Genomic DNA, 5,788 nt, shown 5'->3' on the forward strand with positions numbered 1-5,788 from the left:
CTGCATACATTATGCTGAGTTTTGTTAGAATTTAAACGTAAATGATTAATATGAAACCTGCCTGCTTAGCCTGTCTTTGAGTGGCTCTGAATCGTACCTTTGCATCTTCTAGATTTTTATATTTTTGCACACAAAAAGCATAATAATGATATAAAACATATGTAGGTTTAATTTTACAGGGCAAATCAGGTATCATGATGATACCCAAAATAGCTCAATACTAGAAATTTGTCATGAAAATATGGGCATTAAAATTATTATTGGAAGCAAAATGAGGCCATGTCTTTATGGAAAAATTAACCCTAGAACTACTAAAAATTTAAGAGAAATTAGGTAAATCAGACTGTTGTGCTACAATACAATTTTCAAGGAAATAATGAAATTAACTCCTAATAATAATAATCTAGAAGGAACTTGAATCCTTAAATGAAACATCCCTATCCTGTTCATTCCCTTTTCTTGCTCATCTCACATTCTCCCCTCTATTACCATCTTGAACAGTCCCTTTGTCGGTCAATATGCCCTTCATCCATTTTTACTGCCTCAATAGGATTTCTCCCAACCAACCCCTCTCTTCACCCACCATACCAAGTACTTTCTCATTGATTTTCTTCTCGGTCCATTTCACCTTCTCCATTTTCTCCACTCCCACATGTCAAAAGCCTCCAGTCCACGACTATCCTCCTGCTTCAATGACCACATTTCCGTATATAACTATGCACCATATCAAAAGTTTCCCGAGTCTTTTTTTAATATCCTTACTCAACGTCCCATTCGTCAACTCTCTCCTCCCTATGAAAGCCTCTGTGCCTAGCATTATTCTTCTCCATACGTCCCTACTACTTTGACCGTATTGGTCCAAATGCTTCAGAGATTAGTGAACTCTTCTACCTGCATTAGTTTTTGCCCTCCTATTTTAATGTTTATCTTAGCTTTTTTCTTTCTAGAAAATTGCATATCCTTTGTTTTAATAATATTGATTCTCATCCCATACCTGTCGCCCTGAATTTCCAATTCACTCAGCAATCCTTACAACCCCTTGGCTGACTGACAAACTAAAGCTTCGTCATCCACAAACCTAATTAATTTTACGAATTCCCCGCCCACTTTCATTCCTACCTCCAGTTCTTCCAATGCCTCTTTGATCATTTCCTCTGCATTGTAGTTCAAGATGGCGTCAACTTTGGCCGTACAACGATGTGGCTCTTGTAAAACACGAGTCGAAGTACGTGATATGGTTGTTAGTTGCGATATTTGCTCAGGTGTATGCCACCATAAATGCTCCGGCTTAAGTGATATAACATTAAAAGCTCTCTCGGACTGCCATGACATTTACTGGAAGTGTTTTTATGCCGTGTAAATAAGCCCAATATTTACAATATGGCGGCCGACATTGAAAATTTGAAAATCAAGTTACTAACTCTCCAATCTACCGGATCCACGGAAAGTACTACCTTGCAGCCAATTGCAAAGGAAGCTGTAACGTTGTCTACGGAATTGAAACCTGAAGTCAACGAACAATTAGGCCTCAATAGTGACAACTCCGATTTGTGCCCCAAAAATGTAAAAGCAAAATTTATCACCATGAGTTTCGAATCCATCGTTACTGACGAGGAAGGTTTTCAAAAGGTGAATTACCAGAGAAACAAATGCAAACGAAATAAGGTTTTTGGGAGTTGTAAGCAGCCTGCTGTTACGTGCAATTTTGTGGGAGTTCCTCGCAAGACTCTCTTCTACATTGGTCGTGTCCAGTCCAATGCAACGCCTGATGACATTGTGAAGCATCTGTCCGGAATATTTCCTGGGAATGACTTCAAATGTGAAAGTTTGAGAGTTGGTGAAGTTTATAATTCTTTTAAACTCTGTGTGCCAATTAGCCTTAAGGATCAACTTCTTAAAGAAGTTATTTGGCCAGTAGAAGTGAAAGTTGGGAAATTTTTCCCCCCAAAACCGCAGAAACTGACCCCTACTCATGAAGAGACAGAGAATATTGCTGAAGGGTCAGCTGCGGTGGTGAATCCGAACTCCGAGTTGAAAACTAGTGATGCGCCGGTATCCACCTCAGCAACAAGGGGCCACACCGATAACACTACGGAAAAGTGTTCCTTAGAGAAACGTGTTACCCGCCTCCAAACGGGAATATCAAAACCAAAGTCCTTTTGACTAGATAGTATTAATTTATTTTGCCAAAATGTGAGATGTCTACGTAATAAGATAACGGAGATAGAGGCAATAGTCAAACATGGTGGCTACAATGTGCTATGTCTCAATGAGCACTGGATTGCAAAAAATGAATTTGATGTGTATAACATTAGTGATTTTGGCTGGTCATCATTCTACTGCCGATCTGTAGCAAAAAAACGGTGGGACCTGTATTTATTTCCTGAAAGGTATGCCCTTCAAGGTAATTGGCCTTGGAAAAATTCTGTCTGGAATTGATTGCACTTTGAAATATCTGCGATCATATTGAAGGACCTGAATTTGATCATTGCTTCTGTGTATCGCTCCCCTAATGGTGTTTTTTAACACTTCTTCAATCAACTGGAACTAGTACTATCCCTATTCTTGACTCTGAAAGCCAATATCATAATTTGTGGAGATCTCAACATTGACATAACACTAAAAACTAGTAATTGTCAGGTTCTTGAAAATCTTTTGCTTTCTTATAATTTATACTGGGCAAACAAACAGCCTACTCGACTTTCTGCCTGCCTAGATAATGTAATTACCAATTATGGTCCTGAATTGTACAGTATAAGTGTTATTGACTATCTCTTATCTGACCATCAAGGTATAAGCTTCACTTTTATTACTCAAATAACTCAAAAGATATATCCAAATAGAGGTAAAACCATAATCGTGAGGCCCATAACAATAGAAGGTTTAGAGAGTTTCTAACTGCTTCTATCTTGTATTGATTGGCATGGTTTTTGTACAGACTCTGTAGAACAAACATGTTTTTCAAGTTTTTTAGGTAATTTCCTAGGCATTTTTGAGCAATGCTTTCCTAAAAAAATTCCTAACTCTATCCCCACTAAAAATAAAAAAATTCTCTGGTATGCTGGGGAGTTATTAGCTCTTAGAAATGATTTACTTAGTTACTACCACTCTTACAAAACCAGTGGAAGCCAGCATGACAAAGAGGCTTACTTGAAATACAAAAGAGATTATTATAATTTAGTTAGGTGTGCAAAAAATAATGCTTACAAGGATTTTATATTGAATGCAAAAAATAAACAAAAGGCAGCATGGAGTATAATCAATCAAGAAGTTGGTCATGGTAATAGAAAAGAAAATCTTCCTTTCACCCCAGATGCTGTAAATAATTTTTTCTTAAAAGCTGTTGAAGACAATTTGTTCTCTCGAAAAGTTGATGCTGCCAACATTGGTAATATGCTGTAAAATCTTCCTCCGAATAATTTAAATTTTAAATGGAATTTTGTTACTACACTTGATATTATATCGACTGTTAAAAAATTTAAAAAATCCAACAGTAAGGATATTTATGGTCTTTCAAACTCCCTAATAAAGGACATTATTGTGCTCATTGCGGAACCATTAGCAATGTTAGTCAATTTATGTTTTGAGACAGGAGATTTTTCAACAGCTCTAAAATATTCCAAAACAGTACCTGTTATAAGAAAGGTGATAAAGATGATTTAGCTAACTACCGCCCCATTTCCAAGGTCCCCGTTTCTGGTAAAATTTTTGAAGCTATTATGAAAGATCAAATATGTAATTTTTTTGAGTTAAATAATCTGTTTTCCAAATCCCAGTATGGCTTTCGATCTGGGAAATCTACAATTTTGGCAGTAGAGTCCATAGTTAATTGTGTCATTAATGCATTCGAAGAAAAGGAATGAGTCTCAGTGACACTATGTGATCTTAGTAAGGCCTTCGACTGTTTTAATCATTCAATATTACTAAGAAAGCTAGAATATTATGGTATTAAGGGAGTTGCACTGAAACTAATGAAGTCATATTTGGATGATCGCCACCAATTGGTTGAACTTGATGGCTGTCAGTCTGCAGCTCTTAAAGTAAAATGTGGTGTACCACAGGACTCTGTGCTTGGCCCAGTACTTTTCATTATCATGATTAATGATTTTCCCTGTAATATGAAACCGAGATCTGTTTTATATGCTGATGACACTACTTTTGTGAAAAAGTGTCAACATCTAGAAGATGCAAAGTTACAATCTAGCGCTACCCAAAAACAGGCTAATGAATGGTTTGATGTTAATCATTTACAATTAAATACTAACAAAACTCAGCATATTGTGTGCAGTCTTAAATCAAAAACAACTGATATTGAAACTGCTAAAATACTAGGAATTTATATTGATACAAAACTTAATTGGGAGACTCACATCAGTCAGACCTGTAATAAACTTAGTAAAGCTGTTTATATGTTAAGAAAGCTCAACTTTATCATTTCAAATGAGTATCATTTAACACTTTACCATGCCTTCTTTCAATGTCATTTGAATTATGGTGTTGAGTTATGGGGTCATTCCCCTCATGTTAAACAAATTTTGCTACTGCAAAAGAGAGCTATTCGCTCTCTTGCTAATATACCACCATGTGATTACAGCAAACCCTTATTTATTAGGTATAGAATCATGACTGTATTTTGTTTGTATATCTTTAAGGCTCCGACTCATGTGAAAGTTAATCTAGAAACTTACCAATTAAGATCCAACCTCCATAAGTATTCCACAAGAGGTAAATCGAATCTAAATACTACTTATTGTAGATTGTCATTAACTTACAACACATTTCACAATATGAACATACCACTGTATAACCATCTGCCTACTCAGTTGAAATCAGATGCTATCCAGAGTTTCAAGAATAGGGTATATACCTGGTTACTTACTCACCCACTATACTCATTGGATGAATTCTTTTGTGGCAATTTTCATCAGTGGGCAACCCTGCCATACACCTCTTCCTAACGCTACCCATCAGGACTCTTCATTTCCCACTCGCACCTGAGCAGTCTGAGACATATACAGGTTGCGGATTAGCCTCCTTTCCCGCCAATCTATTCCTATTTCCTGCAATATACTCATTAGTTTTTCACAATTCACTCCATCAAATGCTTTTTCGAAAGCTACAAAACAGGCAAATACATCCTGGTTGTGTTCTATATTCCTCTGGATTAATAATCTCATTTCTGCAATGGCATCACACGTACCTCTCCCCTTCCTAAACCCTGAAAATGTCTCGCAAGTTTGATGGGAATTTAAACAAAACAGAGGGACAAGGTTAGAATATAATTGATGTTGACTGATTGTCATTAATAATTATGAAGAGTTCACGGATTAAATGTTTAATTTTGCGTGTTCCGGGGAAGAAAGTGGTGATAATATTAGGGCTTTTTGGAAAGTTTGTTTTAATGAGGGGAGTGTATTTGGTTGAGGGTTAGGATTTAACTGCTCAGTAGCATTCATGGTACCTACATTTTCTTAGAGAGTCATGTAGCTGATATAAGTACTTCTGTTGGGAGGGGATGTTTTTTCAGAGACGGAAGCATCACACTGAGAGAGAATGGGATGGAGCGCTTTGCATGAGGTGGATGGCAGCTGTCGAAATCAAGCTATTGTTCTTACTAGTTGGTTTAACGTGGACTGAGGTATAAAAGGTATTGTTTTGGAGGTAAATGTTGATATAGAGGAAAGTGATATTCAAGTCGGGTATGGAAGAAGTGAATGATACTGATGAGGATTTGTGAGAGGAAATAAAAGGAGATAAATTTTTGCGTCTGAGGAACCAAAGGAGGAAA

The sequence above is a fragment of the Hetaerina americana genome, unplaced genomic scaffold, assembly GCF_022747635.1.
Source record: "Hetaerina americana unplaced genomic scaffold, ioHetAmer1.1.p SCAF_164, whole genome shotgun sequence".
Classification (NCBI taxonomy): domain Eukaryota; kingdom Metazoa; phylum Arthropoda; class Insecta; order Odonata; family Calopterygidae; genus Hetaerina; species Hetaerina americana.